The following is a 25,119-nucleotide window of genomic DNA, read 5'->3' on the forward strand; positions in this document are numbered from 1 at the left end:
AAACTACTATGCCTTCAGGTCACCCCTGCAAGGCCCCAAAGTTCAGACCAGGGACTAGCCAGCCTGCCTCCCCGAGCCGGTCAAGCATCTTGAGAGTGGTTCTGGTTCACCCCTGCCCTTGCTGGCTTAGACTGGACGCTGAGAAGGTCTTCTGTCTACCCACCCTGCACTTCTACCGCCAGTGACCAGGACAGTAAGTGATATCTTGCAGACCCAAATGCGCTCCATAGCCAGTCTGAGGTAGGCGAAAACAAAACACCATCATGGTGCCAATCAGATGATGCTCAAGAACGGAACTGAGCGCACTAGATCAGGCTCAGTAGTCCCGCCCCCTAATGCCAGCCAGCCAATCAGCTGGCAGCAAAGCCCTGCTGCCAACTGATAGGGGGGCTAGCCATGGCAATCATTGCTAGCGTGCCCGTACAGGCACACTAGCTGCCTATCTTTGACTGTAATCCTCTTATGACCCAGTCCTATCTCCCTTCTTGCTGCTGGAACTAGCCTTCTGGTGGTGGGGTATATTTCATAGCTGTTATAAACAGCGTTCTGGCAGCTTGCAGTGTATTTCTGGCCTGCCACTGGAGAGACCACAGAGGTCTCACAGGCAATGGTGGGGACAGAAGTGCTGGCCAACGAAGGTAAAACAGCAATGGGGGGGCAGCAGAGAAGATGGGGAGGCATTGGCACAGTTGGCAGATTGGTACATTAGGCTGCAATCCTACGTGCATACTTACTTGGGAGTAGGTCCCACTGAAGTCAGTGGGCCTTACTTCTGAGCAGATATGCATAGGATTGGACTATTAATGTCTCCTATGTCTTCCCTGTAGTCAGTGGGAACCCTTATATTCTATGAGAGAAGGGAGAGTGAGACGTAAACTGCACAAGACATTCAGCATGACAAAGAAATAAATGACATTTATTAATTTAATTTTATGGTGCACATTTTCCTGGCCTGCAGTGACAGCTTCTTGGCAGTGCCATTGGCCAATAATAACATGAGCTATACAGGGAGCAGGAAGGCCTAAGCTCAGCCAGGCTACAGACTGGGGATTGCAAAAAGATCTGTGACTCACTTCCCAGTTGCTATGTGGCCTGTGGCTTATTAATTCACTGTGTGGCCTGGCATTATGTCTGTTGTGGAGGTAGACTGACACTGCTAAAAGCCTGAACGCTCAAAATGTTTTTGTAGAATTTATGGTTTAAGTGGCTGCAGAGCAAATCTCATTACTTAGCAGGAAGTTATAGGGCATCTACATAGCTAGAATCAAGCCAACATGCTGAGTTATTGTGAAAAGTAAAGTACTTGTCTACATAGGATCACTCATTCTAATTTGGTGGTTGCAAGATTTACCAGGGAGGTGATTTTTGTCTGAGGCCTATTTACTTTTCCTTCACTCTGACCATTTATTTTTTATGGTGTCAGTTTAGTCTCTGAGCACACATAGCACCCATCCAGCCTGCAATGCACCAGCCATTCCCAGTAAGCTGTTGAAAAGGATGAGAAATCAGGTAAGATATCGGAACAAGCTTTTCCTTTAATTACAGGCTGCAGCATGAACCTCCCGGGCTGAGATAGCATTTAAAGACAGCCTGACAAGATCTAATCAAGCGATATGTTAAATGCAGATGCAAGAGCCAGCGCCTTTGCTTCAAATGTATGTGATTTTAAAAGGGAGGGAACAAAAAATACCCACAGTGATTTTGTAGAGTTTGCAGTTGAAGTGATTGCAGAAGCATGCCTCATTACTTAGCAGGAAGCCAGGGGGCAGGATTTCAGCACTGTCAAGAGCCGCGCATCATTTTCCTGTGCCATCTCATCATCCCAACCCCTTTGGCCTTCTTTTCGGGAGCCAAAAAGTGCAGGAAGCTCAAAATGAGGTTAGAGAGAAAATCTTGTTCTCCTGTCAAGGGTACAGCGCTCACCTATTATGTTCTCCGTTTCAGGTTAAAAAAAACCCAAACTATTACCCTGGGATTGCTTCAAAGTAGTGGGCTGCTATGGCAAAGCCGTAGTTTTGCCTCTTCCAAAGGAGGGTTAAAGCATTCCATGTCTGGGCTGGGGATGCCTGGGAATGAGTTAGATGTCTTCCAAGTGAAGCTGATGGGGACGGTTTTCAACACTGTATCTTAAAACCTCTTGTGGAAAGGTTTCCAATGTGCGACCAGCTCTAGAGAGAAAGCCTGGAAAGCACTGTTCGGTATGAACGTTCCCAAACATGTTCAAACCAGTTGGTGATGCTTGAATGCCATTTTCTTGCCCTTGTTTTTCCCTGTCTCTCAATTAATAGGTGGTTTAGGATCTGGCCTGAGCAAAGTAATACAATACACAGTTGAGGGAATCCTGTCTTCTGCAACATTTTCTTCCCAACACAAAAACCATTTCTGTAGACCTGTATGCCTTCAGGCCAAGGCTGACAATGACACAGGGTAGTGCTGCACATGGTGATTGTGACGGAAAGCATCTATGGTACATGAGCATATTCTGCAACGAACACATAAAGGGCAGTAGGAGAATATGGATCCTTAACCCATTTTTGCCTGACCCGCAGGTGTACACATTTGGTCCCTGTTATGTACGGGGAGTATAGGGAGACAGGCAGGGGTGGGATAAGATGAACAGAAGCTACAATGCAGAAGCTTCTCAGCCTCCATAGGTACAAGCAGAATATGCATTAACACCCTTTTGGGATGCATACATTATGATTTGGGGAGACAACAGAAAGCAGGAGGATGCTTCCTGTTCTCTTTCTTTCTGCTCTCTGAAGCAGGTCTAAGGAGGGGTTGGGGAAAATGAGGACTATTTTTGATGTTACAAACAAATGCCATTGACCCCTAAATGCCATTGACCCCTTTCAAGTCATATCAGAAGGCTTTTTTTTTTTTTTTTGGCACAGTCCACACATGCATAGTAAAATTTCCTTTTGGGGGGACTGGCAACCTAGATTCACTGGAGTTCACAGTGTGCGCATTGGTTGTAGTTCAAGAGCTATCTTGACTGCACAGTATTCACACCGGAGCTGCCTGTGTTTGTGGCCCCTGTCAATTGTGCTATCCAAAAGGTAAGTCTAGATTCTGTCTCAGGGAAGATTTGGAATACCAGGGTAGAGGAACTTCCTGACCTTCAGCTCTCTATTGCTGTGGGAAACCATCCCTTCAGCTATACTGCAGTCAACCTGCAAAGCACATGGATAGGGAGGCAGTGAGTGGACAACAGCTGCACTACTGTATGTTAGGCAGCATTTCTCAAACTTTGGGTTGGGACTCATTTGGTGGGACACGAGCCAATTTTAGGTGGGTCCCCATTCATTTCAATATTTTAATTTATTAGACTTGATGCTCTCATGGTATGTGACTGCATTTGGGGAAATGTTACAGACCTGTACTTTTAACAGGCTACTATGTATATTCTTTTAACAATGATAGTAAATGGGACTCACTCCTGGGTAAGTGTGGGCAGGATTGCAGCCTAGGATTGTTAAAAATGTTCCTGCTTGATGATGTCACGTCCGATCATGACATCACTTCCGGTGGGTCATGACAGATTCTCATTCTAAAAAGTGGATCCCAGTGCTAAATGTGTGAGAACCACTGTGTTAGAGGGTAATACCTTGCAACTTCTGACATGAATTCTTTCCTAGAAGGTGTGCTTAGAAGGAACCACAGCTGTTTCCGGAGGACAGTTTAGTAAAACACTTTAAAACATGAAGATTAAATTTAAAAATACGGCTAAGTATCGTGGGGCAGGGAAGGACTGAGTGAGATTGCTCTCCTCTAGGAAATATCATGCTCATCATTGCTGTTTGGTAAAAGCATGTCATTTCTCTAATGTGCGCTTGCTCCAAGTGCATCAAAATCTGTCTTTGGTACTCAGATGCAGTAAACTATTTAAATTTTTTCCAAGTTCTGCCATTTTGTTGTCTGCTGCTCAGCTGTATGCAAATATATGTGGAAGCATTTTAAAGGCAGCCCATAGCAGAAAGGCAAGGTTCTCCATAATCCCATGCCCTAGAGTCTAACAAAAGAGAAGGTGAAGGGGGGGGGGAGAAATGAAAGAGCAGAGAATTGATTTGTATAATGAAATTGTTCAGAAGTAGCAGTGGCTGAGGTTTTTAATTAAGCTGATGGGGTGAATATAGAGCGGCCAGAGACTTCCAGGGGGATCAATTTTGTATCAGAAAGTAAATTAAAAACAGAAAGCAAAGCAAATGATAGCCTCCTTCTGGCACCAGCCAGCCTCTACTTCCATTCAGGGGATGGGTGGGATGCTATCAGGCATTGGTTCTCAAACTGGGGCGTTGCGATGCCCCAGCCAGAGAAACCTGGCCTTTGCCCCCTTAAGGGGTGGTGAGGGGGGGAGGCAGCATGTGATCTGCTGGATTGTGCTGCTTTGGAGGGGCGCAGGGGCTTGCTGCCACTTATCAGAGCCTGCAGCAGCCTCCTAGGGCTGCGGGGAGCCCCTATGTCAGCCTCTGCAGGGCTCCCCATGCTGCAAAGTCAGTAAAAAAAATTACAATCACTTCCGGTTCCGCGAATGCAAAACCAGAAGTGGTTGCGTTGTGATTTCAAGGTTCTCCGCAGTGTGGGGAGCCCCTACATTGGCTGGTGTGGGGGCTCCTCGCATCCTTAAGAGGCTGCTGCAGCCTCTGGTTAAGTGGCAGCAAGCCACTGAGCCCCTCTGAAGAGGTGCGATCCAGCGGATCATGTCGCTGTCTTCCCCCCGCCCCTGCACACACTATGAGAACCGCTGTTTGAGAATTTGAGAACCGGTGCTATCTGGTAAGGAAAATTATTGCTACTCTGCAGGGTTTATTCTTTTCTCACTGCACAAGAAGTATATGCAGCTTCCCATGTCTCCACTGTGAGCGGCCAAATGAGAATAAATAGAGAAATTAAGAAGAAAAAAAAACATGGAAAGAAGGGAGGAAAACAAAAAAGGGAAGGAACATTAAGGTGCATTGCAATGAATGGGTGAGAATATCTTCCTTCTCTTGATTATAGTTGACCACTGAGACTCCCTTCCTACAATAAGTATCACTGAGGGGCTGAGAACCCCTTCCCCTGCTTATAGTTGTGATGGTCAGGATTCCTCATTGTGGCAAGATAGTTGCTGTCCTGCAAAATGCACTGAAATTTCTGTACAGTATAGTAGGATAATAGATAGAAGTGTTCTTAAATGTTTTAATTTTTTGGCAGATTTTGTCCCCCCCCCCCCCCAAGGAGGAAAAGTGCAGAAAGCAGTGTTATATAATCACTTTAAAAGTGTACTGGGTGATTTAAGTGGTATAGTGTCAGCAGATGCAACCACAGGTATTACCCATGCACCCCTAGTCCAGTTCATTATTATTATTATTATTTTTGCAGACCTCCCAGTTGTATTTTTTTAACATTTCAGTTTCTTTTTAATTTTTTTAAACAAAAATGAGTAGTGCAGAACACTTGCATAGCTAAGGGGGGGGGGTTTCAAGATCCCAGGCAGCACATTTGTGGGGGCAGCATAAACTCCAGCAGCCCGCCTCACCGGTGCTTGATCAAGTGACTGATGGCTTCTTCCACATTTTTCCCATGAGGGAGAGGAGAGAGTGCTGACCAGAGAATGTACTGCAATGGTGAGGAGATCTCCTCACCACCACAGTACCTTTTCTGTCCCCCACTGCGGGTGCTCTGTTGCAAGCCACTGAGTGGCTGGTGGCTTTCCTCCCTTTTTTCCTGGCATTTTCTGGTCCTCTTCAGTCCTGAAAACAACACATGGTTTTCTTGCAGTCTTCCTTTATGAAGATAAGCTCTTTACAAGATAAGATGAGATGTCCTTTCTAGCTGATGTACTTTCAGACTTCAGTAGGTACCAGAAGCGGTTTCAAGGAGATGGGTCACCATCCTCTATATAGAGACATTGACAATGTTGATAAAATCAAAGCTATTGGTACTGAAAGAACAGCATTTGCTGGGGGTACGTGGGGTCAAGGCTTTCAAGAATGAAGCTGTTACACAGCTAGATGGAACAGTGCTGCTGAAACAATTTAGATGACTACAAAGTGCATGAGCAGCCCTAAGATGCACCATTAGTATGTATCTGGACAGAAGAGAACTCCATCTGTAATGAAGAAGTTGGTTCTTTTGTTGAGTTCTTGAATCGATGCTTTGAAGTTGATAATCGGCAATCTGTTGCTGATTATGAAGTCTTTTGCCACTTTGCACCCTTCAGTAAGTCTGAAAGCAAGCTTGGTACAGACCTTGATCTGGCAGAACTCTCACTAGAATGTAAGAAGATACTTCAACCTGACAACAATATTTCCAAGTTGACATTGTCCTATCTGGCCCGTTTGAGGAGCATTATCCAAAAATATACAGCAGAAATGTGACAACCTGGACCACTGTCTAGCAGCTACATCTCACTGATATTTAATATTTCCTCAGCACAAGGATCTCACTGAAGTCCACAGCCAGAAAAAGACACTCAGTTAAGTCAGAAAATGAATATATCTCTCTCTGTATATATCACATATATCACAATATGCCACCACTCACAGAACAGCATCTTAGGGCATCCCTGCTTCTATAGTTGACGAAACAAGAAGAAAGAACCACAGGCACAGCTAAAGAAAGAAACCGATACTGTTTACAAGAATTTTCTCACAGCCTGGCAAGCTGCTTTGCATTTTCTGCTTTGTTTAATGAGCCCACACAGAGGAAAGGGTGAGGTAAGGGGTGCATTGTTTTTTTTTTGGGGGGGGGGGAAGTGGCAGTGTGGATGGTGAAACTATTGGGCTGCCTCAAGAGGCCCAACAGCTTCAGCTGACCCTGCCTTACAGCAAGTCTGGTAGACTAAGGGCCCATTCCTAACCAGCTTTTAAATTCTGATGCAGCTGATAAGGAAACAAAGGCCTCCATGACTCCCCCACCATGACTGCCCCCCCCCGATGCAGCGCACAGGCTGTTGGTTCAGCTGCATTGGCGCTGGAAAATTGAATAAGATTGGGCCCTAAACCTCCAAGGAACAAGAGACTGCAATATCAGGCTAAGCACAGTCAGCTGACTGTTAGTTTAGATAATCAGCTGATCCTTTGATCCAATGGGACTGTATCTGGATCCTATAAAACCCTTGTCTCCAAGACCCCACTGTGGCCTGTCCTGTTTGATCAACGTGAGACAGTGACCATGTCTGGCTCAGTGGGGCAAGTTGTTCATATTGCCTCCAGACAGTTTCTCTTTCTAGTCAAAATCAGCTTCCTACCTGTTCTTCCTCCCTCCACCCATGCAATTAAGCAGGGATGGGAATTCTAGTCAGGTGACTTGAGTCCAAATTGCTAAAATGCACATTCGTGTACACTCGAGTCACATGCGTGGAAGACTCGGCAAACACTTGAGTCAGGAGCCCCTTGATTCTGCACTCGTCCCTATGCACACTTCTGTCTGTGTGGGTGTGCTTGCTTTCTGTTTTCACGGCATGAAAAACATCATGGGGCCATCATTCAGACCAGGTGAGCAGCAGGGAAGTTCCAGCCAAGAGGTAGTAGTTAATGTTTTGCTTTTGCATCGAATAGGAGGTGGGGCAGGCTTTCTTGTCCATCTCTGAAAGAACTGATGATCATTGGACAAAAGATGGACGGTCTGATATTTTCTTTGGCTGAGATAGGGCAGAAGGAGGAGCCCAAGGGGTTTCTTGCCTTAGGATTGGCTGGAGAAAGGGGAGGGAGGCGGTTTGCAGTGATCATGCTTTACAAACGCATGGCTCCATTGTTACTTGGGAGGAAGGAGCCTCATTGAACAACTGGCACAAATGGGACTACTTCTGAGTAGAGTTGCAAAGGATTACATCATACTGGTAAGCCTCCCAGTTGCTGCACATGACCCTTCTCCCTCTTGTCCTCCTCCCTCTGTTCCTGCTGTCATACAGTCCATCCCACCCCCTCCTGCCTTGTTTACAAATGGGACAGGGCAGCAGGGGAGTGGTTAACAAGAACTTCCTCCCCATACACACCCCAGAAACAGCTCTGGTTTTTTCCACAGCTGGCTTTTTAAAGAGAACTACTCCTGACTCGAGACTTTTTGAGTCACAAAAATGTTCTGGGCAACTCGGAATGTGCCTCATTACGACTTGTTTTTGAGTCGAGTCACAGGGTCGGAAACTCATGACTCAACACGAGTCAAGTTGTGCTGGATTTGCCCATCCCTGCAATTCAGACCATACTGAGTGGCATAGGCAGTGGTCAGTTGCACTGCAGAAGGAGGTCTACAGAACTAACAGCTCCTGATGGCTCAAATGTGTTCGACAAGCCACACACACACACACACACACACACACACACACACACACACACACACACACCAGGAACAAAAGGAACTCTGAGCATGGGAAACATTCCTTTTGGGCTCCCAGATGCCTAGCCAGACCCTGGAGTGTGAGCAAAGCTACTCCATTGTGTCTTCTAAAAAGAGTATTTTGGCAAGATGCAATTCTGCACCCTCAGTATCTTATCTCTAGTTGTGGCAGTTGCTAAAGCCTAGTGGATGGGATCGAAAATCACCTCTCTGCAAATCTTGCCTTGGCTATTTCTTCCCTAGATGTGACCAGCATCCTTCTTAGGACACAATCCTAACCCACTTTCCAGCACCGACATAAGGGCAACGCAGCTCCAAGGTAAAGAAACAAACATTCCCCTATTTTGAGGAGGCTTCCATGAGTGCCGCCCAAATGCAGGAAGCAGCACATGTCCCATTGGGACAGCTATGCCAGTGCTGGAAAGTGGGTTAGGATTTGGGCCTTAATTAGGTAGGGGCTGCTGAGTCTTAGCAGCATGGGATTTAAGCCCGCGTGCATCCATAGCAAACACAGTCTCAGTGTCCTTTCTCCCACAGAACCAAGGCCATCCATAGGTCATCCCCACAAAGGGAAATTTTATTTAGGTGCAATAAAAGAGCTGCGTATGAAAAACTGAAAAGTAATTAGAACCACTATGAATTAACAATTAACACTAGATTTGAGAGTACTGATACAGTTGTTGCATTAGTAATTGATAGTGTTAATAAGCAAAATATTCCACTTTGACCTGAGGATGATTATTGGTTCATTACTTCATCTTTTTGTGCTGTTCAGCAGCCACTTTTCCTCCTACTTTTACTTTCCATTTCAGCCTCAAATCTGTTGTTGCTAATGGGTACCAGGGGATCGGACTAAAGTTTATCCAAACTTTAACTTCATATTAAAAATGAGAAAAATAATGGATGACTAGAAAACTATTCTAAAGGTTTTTACTACATATCATTAAGGTCAAATTAGTGAGGGTGGAGTTGGTATTATTAGGTAATTCATCACCAACACCAGGCCCAGAAAGATGAAGCTGCAGTCTAAATTGACTGATTAATTATAAAAATGCTTTCACTATTAATTCACAAAGTAATATGCAAAAGATGAAAATAACAAAACCATCAAAAAAATTTTAAAAATCCAACTAAAACAAAATAATATTCAGCAAAAATACTGCAAACCTATGTATGTCTATCTGGAAGTAAGTCCCATTGTGTTAAATGGGCCTAATCTCAGCGAGTATGAATAGGTACATGAAGCTTAAATGAACTAAGGGCACAATCCTAAGGCCATACATGCCATAAATCATGATTGTGCCTCCCCGGGAATCAGTTGGGCTGGTGCAGGAATGTGCACTAGCCCGTGGAGGCTGAATCCAGCCTCCACACCAACTTCACAGGGGAGCCTTGCGTTGGCTGAGATCAGCAGATGCAAGGCTCTGAGAAAGACAGGGAGGAGGCAGGAAGAAGGCATTCCGGGGCGGGAGGATGGTGGTCCTAGGGGGAGGTGGGTGGGGAGCAGGAGGTAGGGCTGGGACCCTGCAGATATGCTGGATCCTAGCCCTGTTCTTGAGCAGCACAGAGAGGCTACAAGCTGCTCCATTCTCCTTAAGAAAATAAGAACATAAGAACAGCCCCACTGGATCAGACCATAGGCCCATCTAGTCCAGCTTCCTGTATCTCACAGCGGCCCACCAAATGCCCAAGGGAGCACACCAGATAACAAGAGACCTCATCCTGGTGCCCTCCCTTGCATCTGGCATCCTGACATAGCCCATTTCTACCTGTCCACCACCACCCCAAGATCTCTCTCCTAATCTGTCACAGACAGCTCAGAACCCATTGGACTTATGCCACCTTCAGAGGTGGCGCAAGTCCAAGGAGACCCACTGGGGCTGCAGTGGTTTACCTGGGGGTAAGGGGAAGAGTTTCCCCTTACCTCCAGCTGAGCCACTTCGGGGCCCTATCTTGCGCTGGATACAGCGCAGGCCTCCTGGCCTGCCTGCTCCAGCACAAGATAGGATTGTGCTGTAAGAAGTTAACACATCAGAACTGAAATATCCATTCAACTGACAAAAGGCAGTAGTAATAGAAGACGAACTTTCTCTTTGGAAAGATGGATGGGAGAGAGCTATATGAGTTTTCCACAGGAGGTTAATGTAGAATTCTGAGACTGCAACACAAAACAGTCTGCTTTCTTGTGGGGTCCAATTTAGACTCCATATAAAATGGAATAGCAGGACCTCATTAGTAGATCTCACATATCAGGGAGGGAAATTAATCTTCCAGATCATTCCAGCAACAGATCTTGATGTGACTTTGCTATTTAAAGTGCAGTTCTTCTTGAAACACTGGTTTCAAAGTTTAATTGGTAATGAGATAAAGTTGCTGAGTGATGAATGCAAACCTGGAAGCTTTTTCTCTCAATCAAAATGAGAGAACAAAATGATTTAAGGAACATTTGAAAGAAGTAAATGAAAGTTTTGCAAACGAAAGCACCCCTACTTCTGTAACTACAACCACAATATTTCTATTTTTCCCAAAAAGATAAATAAAGAATACAGTGGGCCCTCGGTATTCACAGAGGATCCATTCCAGGACTCTCTGTGGATACCCATTTCCACAGATAATCAAATCCATAATCGGCCCTCACAGAACCTCTTGGATATGATAGGAAGTGCTTTCTGGTCACATACAGAAGGTATTTGGAAATGCAGGGAGGCAGTGCACGGCCTCCCCAGGCCTCAGAAATTCTTCCAGACTTTTTTGTTTTCAACAAAAACCAGAGCACACGTGGCCTCCACGTACCTCAGAACACTTCTCAGACACAACTGGAAAACGGTTCAGCCTAATGGACAGCTTCCCCTTCCCTCACAGAAGTTGGATTGTATACTCCTTTGTTCTCTGACTAATCAAACATTCAAAACCATTATATCAGCTCAGCTCACCAGTGTCAGACTTCACACTACCACATATTACTATAGATACTACTGTAGATACTACTATAATAGTGTATGCTTTGTTTATGCTAGAGCAGTGGTGTCCAAACCTTTTGGTAGGAGGGCCACATCATCTCTCTGACACTGTGGTAGGGGCTGGGAAAAAAGAATTAATTTACATTTAAAATTTGAATAAATTTACATAAATGAATATATTAGAGATGGAACTTATATGAATGAATGAAGGCCTTGCAATAGCTCGAGGCTTGTAAAAGGCCCTGCACAAAGCAAGGCCAGCCTTTCCTTTGCTGCCACTGCTGCTTCACAGATGTGAAACAGCAAGTAGTGGAGGGAGCCCTTGGCCTGCAGCTCATGCATGATGTTGAACAGTCACCCTCACATTGAGAGCAGTTGCGTCAAGCCAGCACAGGCTCCAGCAAGTCTCTGGAGGGCCAGAGGCTAATTGGAGACTGGGGGCTCCCCAAGGGATGGATTGGGGGTCCTCGAGGGCCGCAAATGACCCCCAGGTAGGGGTTTGGGCACCCTGTGCTAGAGCATAAGGGTTTTCATCCTCTTTCATCTCATGGCACACTGACAAGGCACTAAAATGGTCAAGGCTCACTATCGGTTTTTTGACAATTGACAAGGGACTCCACATTGCCGGAGGGCTCATATCCCCCAATGGCCCTACTAATAAATGATCCTCCCCAAACTCCTGTGGCACATCTGCAGACCAATCATGGCACACCAATGTGCCGTGGTACAGTGGTTGAAAGTCGCTGTGTTAGAGCATTCAGCATTCAGTTTTTTCAGGGAGCTGAAGGCAGTATGACAGGCCTAACCGCCCAGTGTGTGCACACTTACCTCCACTCTGCCTGCTCAAATGGTTTAGCAAGGTTATGTATTCCTTCCAAAACTGGCAACGCCTCTTTGACCAGAGATTATAGTTTACCATGGAATGAACTGTGTAGGCTGAAAGTGCATTTATACTATGTTCTTTCCTGTTCTGTGGCTTATTTCTCACTTTTCTTCTTTGCTTCCTCTGTGATTTTCAACCTTTTTCGTCTCACGGCACACTGACAAGGTACTAAAATTGTCAAGGCACACCATCAGTGTTTTGACAATTGACAAGGCACACCGTGCTGTTGGTGGAGAGCTCACATCCCCATTGACCTAACTAACAAATGACCCTCCCCCAAACTCTTGTGGCATACCTGCAGACCATTTGCGGCACACCAGTGTGCCACAGCACAGTGGTTGAAAATGGCTGTTCTAACTTATATGTAGGTCACATGCTTGTATTCAGATATCCTTTACACCCACTCTGCCAACACTACAATTATCCAACTGGAATATTTACCAATTTCAGCTTCACAAGTTACAGTTGAACAGCAGTTTCTTTGCAGCAAATGTGCAAATGTATGGATGCCATATATGCAATCAAAAGCTGTATGTTAGATGACTTTAGGATAGTTCAGGAAACTGAATAGTTTAGGATAGTTTAGGATAGTTCAGGAAACTGAGGGGGCATTTCATGGGCAGAGAGTGTGAGTTTGGGGTGGATCACAGGAAGCTAGGAAGCAGACTAGAGGGGGTAGATCTCAGTGACAAATGGGCACACTGGAAACTATTCTTAAATTTTTCAGGCTACTCTGTTCCCTTTCTTTCCTTGGACTTACACCAGCTATGTAGCTGGCATATGTCCGAGGAGACCCATAGGCCATCAGTGTGCTTACGCAGAGGTAAACATATTTTTCCCTTACCTCTTGTAGACACCTTGTTCAACCCCCTCCACCAACAGCATGCACCTTCATGGCGCGGCTGCATGCATCAGCATGGCAGGAGTTAAGATGAGGCCATAAGGCACAGGAAATCTCATACTCCAAGCATAAAAAGAGTACTTAATTTTTATCAACTATAAAGAAGTGTATATTTCCTCTTCAAGTATGACTCATATTTTAGTTTGGTTTGTTATTGCTTTTCTGAATCAAAAATATCTCTCTTTTCAAAGCAACATTTAGCTGGGGAAATATTAGTTAATATATTATCAACTTACAGCAAATTTGGGAGCTATAAGTAATTATGATTTCTGGTTTTGGGAGAATTATTCTATACGCAGGAAGCAGTTTAATAGGACAAGCATCTACTATTGATTTGTGGCCCAGTTGTATATGCATTACAGTTGCTCAAATCCCTTTATTGTTGTATATCTAGTATCTGAATGTAATTTTTATTTTTCATGGATGGGGAGAGGTGCAACTACCCTGGCACTTCTCTGGAGATAAGACTGGAACTTCTGTTAACAGTTTCAGCTAAGGATCAAATTTCTAAAAACTGCTGTTTGCAAAACAGGATGGCATATGCAGGCTTAGAGTGGTACGATTTTGGCATTGGCCAATACAGTCCCCAGACCATAATGTTTGACCTTCAAAACATTCAAAGCATGTGCTCTCCCACAAAGCTATGAGCCCTTTAAATCAGTGGTCTCCCAAGCAGGTGAGATTGCATAGCTGTGGTAGACCTGTGAGGTGTGTGTGCCATGTAGGAGAGGGGTTGGCAGGTTCTGCTCTCTTGATTGGCAGACTCCACCTTTAACTTACAAGGCTTTCTCCCTAGGACAGTAAACCCCATCTCTTGACATTCTAGGCTCCACCCTTGGGTGTCAAGGTCTGAGCCAGAGGGGACATAGCAGTTATGATTTTGTCGCTGGAAACCCCAGGAATGCTTGATCAGGTCATTTCCCTGCTCCAAATGATTTACACTAAGAATAAGTACGCTATACTCTGGAGAGATTGTCCTGGTGAGTGCAGTTGCTTATCCTACAGACTTACCCCACTCACCACCACCATAGTAAAAGTGAGGGGAGGGGAGAGGTTGCACATTTCCTCATAAAACACCTTTGGGCCAGTTCTCCATTTTGAGTACTGTTATACAAGAGTAATGACATTAGAACTGCTGACTTATTTGCTTACTGATTGTTTGGAAAAACACTTCCTTGAGTCTTCTAGAATTTGGCAAGAAAACTGAGAGAGATTCTTAGCACAGGTGATTGGTCATGGATGAAATCTGAATTCAACATGCATGTGTTGCTGCCTTGATCTTCACACACATTAGCATACATAGGAGGTGATTCATACATCATTGAAAGCAATGTCCACTGGATGCCCAGTGTGAAGAGGTCCACTGATAACATTTTTATTTATATCCCATCTTTCCCCCCACAGAATTCTGCTATAGGTTTCAAAGCATTGGGGTATGGGTCTATTTGTATATAAGTAAATATTTTCTAAGACAAAAGTAAGGGCTCTATCCAAGCTGTGCCTTAGGCCGGTGCAAGTCCTTGCCCCTGTTCCCGAGTGGTGTTCCCAAGTGGTGCTCTGAGTGGTTCTACAAGCCACACAGCTCTCCTCAGACTTGTGCCACCTCCTGACGTGCCACAAGTCCGAGGAGACCCACTGGGGCTGCAGTGGCTTACCCGGGGGTCCCTAGCTTTGGGTCCCTTTCGGTCCACTTTGGGTCCCTAGCTTGCGCTGGATACAGTGCGGGCCTCCTGGTTTGCCTGTTCCAGTGCAAGATAGGATTGCACTGTAACAGACTGCAAGTAACCCCAGGATGGATGAGGATGACATCTATCAGGGACAGGACTAAAAACTGTTTCTCCTTTGCGCCACTCCAAACACATTTCAGCCACTAGGAAGGTAGTCCCTTCCTAGTTTGATGTTGGTAATTTCTGTTTGTAACACCTGGTAGCATATGGAAAGGATGCTAACATATGTACAACATCATAGTACAAGGTTCCTTTGGTGCTGCTGTATGTAAAAGAGAAGGCTACAGGTGATACAAAGGACAGGGAGGCTCAGAGTTGGTTTACACATTGTGGAGGGCACGTCAGAATGAATCTGTTATGTCTCATCCGGTGCACTGGTTCAACAAGCTGCATCAAACCTTTCTTTTTGGACATTTGTGGTGGAAGGGTGAACATTGCTGATCACCACATTGATCTACTGCAAGGCTGGCCCATCCATGAGGCCAGCTGAATTGCTCACCTCAAGGAATAGATTGGCAGGGGGTGCTGTCCTCCACTGTCCCTCTTCCTCCTCCTCTCTGTCCCTGGATTAGAAAAGGAAGAAGGGGAACAGAGCAAAAGTGTGGAGGAAAGGAGAACAGTGGGCTAGAGAGTGCATAAAAATAGGAGAGTGGTGTCGGAAAAGTAAACACTGGCACATTACCCCATAAGGGAGGCAGCACTTTGCATGCCTTTTCAGGTGCCATGAGGTTTGGGGCTGGTCTGAAGCCACCACACATAGCAACAGCCACAATGCAGGATGATGTACAAAGTGGCCTCCATGGGACAGCCAGAAAACAAAACTTGCAACTGAGCAGCTTATTTTCAAAGCTCTGATGAGTCCACAGATCCTGCTAGAATTTGCAGCTGCTTCATAAATCCAGGCTATCCATCCAACCTGAAATACACTTTGCTGACCTGGTTTCCCTTAGTTACCAACCTCCTGACCTCAATCTTATAGGTAGTGAACCAAGAAGTACTCAAGCTACAGGTGTACTGAAATTATTTAAACATTCACTTCTGATTAACTAAACTCTAAAAATAAACAGATGGCTTTTTTCAGTTACTCCCTTGAGATATAGCCAAGAAGACACTTCTGTTTTCCATGGTGTGAAACAAATTAATTTGTACTGATATTGTGCCTGCTGCTTTAAGAGAACTTATATTTCAGGTCTCTACACCTGGGAGGCTTAACATATGGTTCACAAGCTGCCTATCTTTTGTCTGGCTGTATTTTGTGACCAATCAGCCTTGGAGTGTATGGAAACACCTCGCTTCTGGTTCACACACTTTGACACTCTGTATTCAAAATAGTGGGAATAGCACTAGAAGGGCACCCAACCACCCACTCACCTTGCTTCTCACGTCACCTTTTAATTGAGGAAAATGGGGGGGGGGAAGTAGTTCTTGCTGCCACCATCCAAAAGAAGAGAACCCAGACAGAAGGAGGCTATCTTTAAAAAACAAAAACAAAACCCTCCTAGGTTATCCAGGAGCCCCGAACCCCAGAGAGTTCCCTTACAACCAAAGAACAGTGGGAAATGAGTGGTCTGGGAGATATGGCATCCATTCCCTCCCATGTGACCTGACCCCAGGCAGGTTAAACAATAGAATTAGAGTAAATTTATTAAAAGACTGGAAAAGAAATCGGAACAGTGGTGGGGGAAATGCCAGAATAAAAAATAAGGCACTGATATAATTCAACAAAAGGGGGGGAAGCAAATGGGGGACAGCAAAGATAGGCATGTTCTTGGTTTTAGAGGCAGGCTGCCTATGATTGACAGATGCAGGGGAGGGCAACAGGACGCAGGTTGTGTATGTTGTCTGTGTGTCCCCTGAGGCATTTGGTGGGCCGCTGTGAGATACAAGAAGTGGACTAGATGGGCCTTTGCCCTGATCCAGCGGGGCTCTTCTTATGCTCTTATGTTCTTAAATGCTGCTTCTTCACTCTGCTACTGAGGTGCAAGGCCCAGATCTTCTCCTCTTCCATTATGGTGTAGTAAGGAAGAAGTTGAGAAGAATACCAAAGAAAGGGAATGGGTGATTTAAGCCATTTCTGCTCAATGTTGCATATACGTATGCAACAAGGACCAAATGTGTACACCTGTGGGCTGGGCAAAAATGGGTTAAACATGGTATTATTTTGTTTCAGATATTCAGGTCAAGTGCACTGTGATGTTCCTTTGCTAAGTTCAAAGTTGATGCTGCTGCTGAAATAAAAGAATTCCTGCCCCCACCCCACCAATCCACAGTTCCGCTGATCCTCTCAAGTGCTTACTTACACTTCATGCATTTCATCAAAGCCCTTGTTGCTCATTTGTAATCTGATATCACTGGTATGATGGGCCCATTTTTTTTTTAGTAAACCCTGCCAATATCATATAGTGGTACCATTTTGATAATTGTGTGTCCAGAGGACTAGAGTGAGTTGGCCCACTGATTTTTACCTTACTGCCATTCTTTCCTCCCTTTCATTTAAAAGATGGCATCCAGTCAACAAGGACAGGCTCTTCACACAACTGCAGGCAGCTCTTGAGGACCTTTGTGTTAATGGCAAATGAGTTAATCATGAATAAACTTATCATGATCAATATGAACAAAAGATTGCTTTTAAACCCTAACAGTGATTAAACCATTACTTTTTAAGGGGCGGCAGATCAATCAGTCCATCCCAAGATGCACCATGTGCACAGACTGCAAGATCTGTGCCAGGCAAATCGAAGAAAAAAAGCTTTAGGGAAGCAACAGAAGAAAGAGAGAGGAAGATAAGTGTGCCCTGGCTGCTCTAGGGCATTCTAAAGGAAGAGGCCATTCATGGTTTCATTTGTGCAAGAAGGGAGGCAAAGAGACAGTTAAATTCAACAAAACCTCTCTGGTGCAATATGCAGAGCCTGTTCCAGAAAGCACAGGCGCAGGCAGGAAGAGCACATTCTCACACACAAAGACTGTTTCTGGGAAGAGCAAAGGAAACAGATTTCTCACTTTCTTCTCCTTAGCAGGAGCATCCAAAAGGCACGCAAACCTAGTTCACATAACTATCCCTCTTTGACATTTATTCAGTACAGATGGTGCATCAGGAGCTGCACAAAACACATACTTCATAGTCACGCTATCAGGAGAGGAAATTCACTTGGTACCCACGCTGAGGAGATGAAAAATGTACTGTATACATGCACCTACTCCATCCAGGTTGCAATAACAACCTGTTCTCGAGGCATAAGAATCCAGGTTTTTTCCTCTTGGGAAAGTTAATGCATCCTACTTTGGGGCACATCATAAAAATACATCCCTAATAACCATATGGCTCTGAATATAAACAGAGCCAGCATGTGCCAGGGGGAAGCAAACACACTGACAAAATATTTGTATGCAGATGCCAACACATTTATGGGCACATGATGCTCATGATAAATACCACCATTTCCTAAGCGTGGTGTGAAGCAACACAAACACATGGAATCCACTAAACAATTTGCAAACTACAGTCAAAAGCAGGAAGAATCATCTCATCTTTTTCTGTGCAAAAAAGCTTTGAGTGTAGGAGGTTACCCTTTAAGGATTATTATTCCATTCTCGTTTCAAAAACCTGCCTGGGTATCTTGCCCAAGACTTGATATCAGGTCTTCAAAGTTTTCTGTGTTACCCCTGGGTACATCGACTCTCCTGTCGTTGAGGAGAACTAAAGATTTCCTTGCCTCTGACCTAATCATGGAGCTGGTGGATCAGTGCCATGGATCAGATCCCTCTCCCCCTTTTTTCACCTTGAACTTGGTTCTAATTGAGGACTCAATAATTCTAACTCTAATTCAGGATGAAATACTTCCCTGTTAATTCTTGTTACCACCCTGAGTTTGATCCCTTTTATTCAAGAGTAGGGTGAACAAAGACAAAAAGGATAGATATTTTCACTTTTCAGTGCATGCTTCAAAGTAAGACTAAAAGGAATAGGGCTCAGCTGAAATGAGACAGTTTTTCATACTTTCGATAGTGCCAATACCCAGCTCCCTTTTGTAATGAATTATTGACAATCCTTAAGAAATGTTTGCTTATTATTTTAGGTAGATTGACTACCTATTATTTTAGGTAGTTTGACTTGCTCTCAGTAGATTTCACCTGCACTGGTGATATCAACATGTAGCCAAATCTGAATGGTTATGGCCTCTGCCACAAACTCACTGAGTTGCCTTAGGTCCACCCCCAGGGTAGCAGTTTTCAGAAGAAGTGAGAAAAGATCTCAGACTGGATGAATGGGCAGCCAAATGGCAAATGCAGTCCATTGTCAATAAGCATAAGGTAATGCACACTGAGGCAAAAAATAAAAATAAAAAAAAATCCCAGCTTCACAAATACACTGATGGGGTTTGAGCTTTCAGTGACAAATCAGGAAAGAGAGCTGGGGTTGTGGTTCATAGCTTAATGAAAATGTCAACTCAATGTGCAGCATCAGTGAAGAAAGCAAACAGCATGCTTGGGGTCATTAGGAAAGGGACCAAGAATACAACTGTAAGTATTATATTTCCCCTACCTATTCAGTGCAGCCACACTTGAAATACTATGTCCAGTTGAGGTCCTCACACCTCAAGAGGAATATCATAGGGCTAGAAAAGGTACAAAAGAGGGCAACCAAAATGATAATACTTACCTTAAAGGTTTTTTGTAAAAAGAGAAGTGCTCTACACACGGAAAGCACCGTACAAAAGTAGTAGTGTTACTAAAAACAGAATTTAGTTTCCCTCAAGGAGAGTCAATCTACATACTCAAAGGCAATCAACCGTCATAAGAATATAAGAAGAGCCCCACTGGATCATGCCAAAGGCCCATCTAGTCCAGCTTCCTGTATCTCACAGTGGCCCACCAAATGCTTCAGGGAGTGCACAAGACAACAAGAGACCTACATCCTACTGACCTCCCTTGCATCTGGCATTCTGAGGTAGCCTACTTCTAAAATCAGATGGTTGTACATACCCATCACAGCCTGTAACCTGTTACGGACTTTTCCTCCAGAAATTTGTTCAATCCCCTTTGAAAGGCATCAAGGTCAGATGCCATCACCACATCCTGTGGCAAGGAGTTCCACAGATTAATTACATGCTGCATAAAGAAATATTTTCTTTTGTCTGTCCTAACTCTCCCAACACACAATTTTAGTGGATGTCCCCTGGTTCTGGTTTTACATGAAAGGGAACAGAATACCTTCCTATCAACTTTATCCATCCCCTGCATAATTTTTTTTATGTCTCAATCACTTCCCCCCACAAGTTTAAAAACAGCCTCCCCCCCAGTGTTCAACAACAAATGTTGAAAACTTCTCATGTACACGCAAAAGAGCCTGCCTTCTTAAAAAGTATGAAAGCTGTCTTAGAATCAGGCTGAAATAATATGTGCATTTCCAAATGGTTTAATGACCACTTAAAAATCTTCCCTATCCTTCAGTTAACCTACATAACCATCATTCACAAGTCTTACTTTTCCTGTTTGCCGTATCAGCACATCTCCTCCAGCAAACGCTGGAGAATACACTCCTCCATTTGTTTACCCAGTTACTCCATAATGCCCTCGTGTCTACACACATAAGCCATTGGAAACGTTTTTATGTCAATGTTACCTGTTCCATTTCTGAGTAAGCTGACAAGGATCAAGTGGTAGTGGTAGGAATCTGGTCAATTTAACCAGCACATGTTTTTCTTCTTCAAAAGGACATATATTTGCATTCCAGTATTAATGTACATAGTAATATGTCATTTTTATTTTATTTTTTAAACCTGATTCAGCATCAGTGACACTGACAAGGTTTTTTCTGAACTTCTTAGTTTCACTGGGGTACAAAGACTGGAAAGACTGTGAAAGAATTTCTCCTCCAACTTTCCCAGTGTCACCAGAGATGTGGAAAGGATATAGGAAGTAGAGGAAATGAACATGCAGGAGATGCCCACAATCACAGAAGTCAGGAGAAAAATGTTTACCACTCTGTGGAAACAAAATGGTGGGTGGAGGCCACAAAAATGTGCATCAGATAGGACACATCTACTCCACAGAAGAATCCACCTTCCTATATGACTATCAGTCAATTTATAATCCTGATATAATCCTGATATACTTGCATTCAAAATTGCATTTGTGTCTTTCTCATAAGCACATTAGCAGCAGCAGAGAAGCTCAAGTGGGAAGTTGGTCTTAGAGAACAGGACATGATGGTTACTAGAGGAAATGAAGATGTGGATTGAAATGAGCCATTAGTAATTACTGCTCTTTCCATTCTTACAACAGCCTTTGAGAAGCCAGCTATTCTATCAGCCTAGTCTGACTCACACATTGCCCTTTCTGCATCTTGAACAGCTTGTGTGTGGTGCTTTAATTATCTCCATGGCAATATACTGCCAAATTGTCATGTCCAAACTTCAGATAGCAAATCTCCTGATTGCAATGATCAAATAAAAACAAAGGAGCTATTAGGGGCTTTAAAGCAGGGAAAGCACCAGAGTGAAATATTTGCCAATTCAGCCAAATGAAAGGGCTAAATCTACAGCATGCTAATATCCAACCCGTTCCTTGACCTCTCCACTGATTTATTGTTGTTTTCCAAGAGTAGCTCTGAGGGCTAAGTAGAAAAGATTTAGAGACTGAAAATACTGAAAATACTGAATACTGAAAATACTGAAATATGAATCAACCAATAAGAAATAGCCAATCATATGGCTGCAATGGGAAGGGCAGTTAAGTTCTCCAAAGTCTTCAGGCTGATCAGATCAGCCTGATTTAGGGATGGGTGGTTGAGAAGGAAGGACATGCAGCAGGTTATTATATTGCATGGGTCTGTTTTTAAAATTCCTCTCACATCTTCTCAACTTCATTCTTCACCTGGGTAAATCCAGTCTGAGCTTTCTTTTCAGAGTTCTAAGTCCAGCATTAAAGAAAGAACTGATTCAGAAATCCCAGACAATGGCAAATGGGAGAAGCTAGGTTTTGAGCACTCCTCTGAAATATGTAAAATCTAGACCCTTTAAGTTAAATAGTAGTGGGGAAATTAAATGAGAAGAGAACTGGACAAGTAATCTTGCCTGTGGCCCTTCATTGCATGATACCTTCCATAGCTCAGCAATAAATAAATATTTGTTTAATAAGGGCTTTTGCCCATCTTTCTCCTGTCAAGGGACTCAAGGCGGCTTACAATAATCTAAAAATAAAATTAAAACAATAAATAAAAATTAAAATGATTTTAAAAAACCTGAATGGATCAGGATAAGTTAAAAAGTGTTAAGCACCAGTCAAGTTGTGTCTGAGAGTCAGTCACCATCAGCTTTTGCCACCAAAAGCCATTCTAAACAAAAATGTCTAACAGTCTCTAAAAAAGGAGTAGTTCTTAGTTCCAAGGGAATTTCATAGTTGGGATTACACCAATAAGAAAGTCTATTAAGAACAGCCCTGCTGGATCAGGCGATAGGCCCATCTAGTCCAGATTCCTGTGTCTCACAGTGGCCCTCCAAATGCCCCAGGGAGCACACCTGATAACAAGAGACCTGATCCTGGTGCCCTCCCTTGCATCTGGCATAGCTGCTACCCTAGCATTCCTAGCCGCTTGCACTCCTATATACACTTGCACTCCTAGTCGCTATCCCTTTCACCTCTATCAATGACAGCATGACTATGATTATGAATAGTGATATATTACAACAAAGTAAATGGTCTCCTATTAAGAAAAAATATTGCACTCTAATCAATGTTAGTTTTGAATTCCTGTTATCTACTTCAGTTCTCTCTTTATGAACAGGTTCCTTTTCTAGTATGTCTGTGTATCAGTAGCGGCTGGGCTCATATAGTGGGGAGGGGGGGTTAATATGAGGTTACAATCACTGAACAATGATCACAGAAAAGGAGGCTTGCTTCTCTTACTTGTAGAAGCTTCACGATGGCAGCACAGGCAGGAGGGGCTGAAACAACAGAGTCTCAAAACAAAATAGCAGCAGCTCTGATGTGTCAAAATTGATGTTGTGTTGCAACCTATGTCTGGATCCTAACCCACCTGTTGAGGACTTATACAGTAGCTATTGTTAATTGCTGTCTTCTGCTGACTTTTATTGAACGCATTATTTTTTCACTTGTGCAACTCATTTTTAGGATTGTGTTCTATCTGATTTTATTGTATTGCCTTTCATTGGGCTATTATTAGCCTCTCTGGGAGCATACCAGTTGAAGGGTGCAATCAAACCTTTTAAATAGATGAACTAAGAAACTCATTATATAGCTCAGGTTTAAAAACAGATACTTTCACTAAGGGGTATATACAAAAATATAGCAGAGGAAAGGAGTATATATAGCGAGAGTGAAATGTAATAAAATTCAGTTGTCACTGTGCATCTGCTGTCTGGAATTAAAGGGAGTTTCCTTTGACAGCTCAAAACCTAAATGTGCAAGGAAACCTTAAAGACTGCCATAATGTGACAAAGACCAATTTAAATGAGTGGAATTTTTTAAATGTATGTGTTCCTGACTGTTATCTGCCATCCATGAGGACACCACACTTTTTTATGACAAGAGCAATGCAAGGTCACAAATTAAATATCAACCCCAATTACTTTGAAGTGCCCTTCATCCCCACTAGGATCAAGGGGATAGGAATTTCTTTGGACTCATTCTTCTGCTGGGAAAGTAGCAGGTAAGAAAATTAATTAAACAAGCAGCTGGGTAATTGATTGGTGCTTAAATGAGATAAAGCTTTTGTGTTCTTGGCAGCGATGCAAGTTCCTCTTTCAACGAAACACCCAAGCTAATTTTCAATATGGAATCACAGAAACGGTCTCACAGAAGAGATTATGATAGAAGGATTCTGGACCCCTCTGACACAATATAGGAGGCCCTCCAGAGACAGCATTACCAGGTGTTATGGTAGGAGTTTAGCAAATAATATGCCACCGGCATTATTTGCCAGCCTGGTCCAAAATCTGCACATAAAGCCCTCTTGGACAGCCTGGGGTGCCTTGCCAAGGTGGTCAGTAATCCCTCAGCATGCCACCAGGCCTGGCCAAACTGCATTCTGAAATCCCAACAACTCTTTTACGTGACATGATCCCAAGCACTGAGGAAAAAAAGAACATTGTTATGGCTTCATGATGGGTGTGTGCATCCCAAATATCTGAATTAACATGGAAAACAATAAAATTCACATCAAGAAGCACATATAAATGCAATGGAGAAGTTTTTTTTTCCAAACATAATCAAAGACATAGCAGTAACGAGATGCTCCTGATTCCCAAACAATCACATTTTACAGAGCATTTTATATTTTACAAATTATAGTGGTCCCACTACCTGAGGAAGGAATTTTATTTCTTCAGGTGATTTCATCAAGGAGAAAAGAGACTGGGGGCACAATCACAGCCAGCCTCTGCACTGGCACACTTGTGCGCTGCACTGGTGACAGCTCTGGCAGAAGTGCCATAAAGCACAACAGTTGCCAGTGCCAGCAGCAAGGCCTTTGCTGGTCCGCACACATCAGCAAAAGGGGCAGCCACACTGGCTGTGGTATGTTTTGTACCAAGCAGTGCAAGGAGGGGGGGAAGGGGGGGGAGAGCAATGACAGGGTGGGGGTGGGTACATCAGGCCTAGGAGGGGAGCAGGATTGGTAGCACCAGTGCATGTCATATTCTATCCCCCTTCCTAGGCTTGATTCACTGACAAGCCTGGACTTGTGCCAGCTCATGCAGGTCTGAGTAGACCTGCTGTGCAGGCTGGGGCTTTCCCCAGGGCAAAGGGAATCTTGACCTGGAGAAGCTGTTTAGGCATGGGATAATTTGCACTGGATGGGGCTATGGATCTTAATAGTTTCAGTGGATAAATATGTAAACACCAGTGACTGTCTGTAAACAGTCATTTGTGTCTATAATTTTCTTCAAAGACCTGGAAGGGTAAGCACCCCAGTACAGGAAAGTACTGCAATCCAACAATACTTGGCAGAAAGAGTGGCCCAGCCCACTGCAGAAAGTTCTCTTATAGGAGTGTGCTGAATATTTCCATCATTTCATTTAGACGTAGTGGGATGAAGCCCTGGAGAACACATTTCAGACAACAAAACAGAGCCAAATTTGGAGTAGAGCTGTTGCCCAGAGGTCTTCTTTGTATCTTTTTTCTGCCATGCTATTTAGTTCCCACTTTCCACAAACCATTGGAGCACAGAGTAGTCACACACACACATTCCGGTTCCATTTGTTCTATCTCCTGTTACTTCTGAATTCCTGTCTGTTGGTGAATATGCTCTTTGAACCCAAATCCTCGGATTTCTGCATTTGACTTCCTCTCTGTATGTGCATTTTTAAT

The 25,119-nt window shown here is 43.8% G+C and overlaps 1 protein-coding gene across 1 annotated transcript in view; it reads right to left on the reverse strand.

Moving 5' to 3' along the window:
- The window catches only part of CACNA2D2 (calcium voltage-gated channel auxiliary subunit alpha2delta 2), a 632,244-nt gene that overhangs the window by 295,152 nt on the left and 311,973 nt on the right, over positions 1-25,119 (reverse strand). The gene's annotated exons all lie outside the window — the stretch shown is intronic.

The sequence above is a fragment of the Tiliqua scincoides genome, chromosome 2 (genome assembly GCF_035046505.1).
Source record: "Tiliqua scincoides isolate rTilSci1 chromosome 2, rTilSci1.hap2, whole genome shotgun sequence".
NCBI lineage: Eukaryota > Metazoa > Chordata > Lepidosauria > Squamata > Scincidae > Tiliqua > Tiliqua scincoides.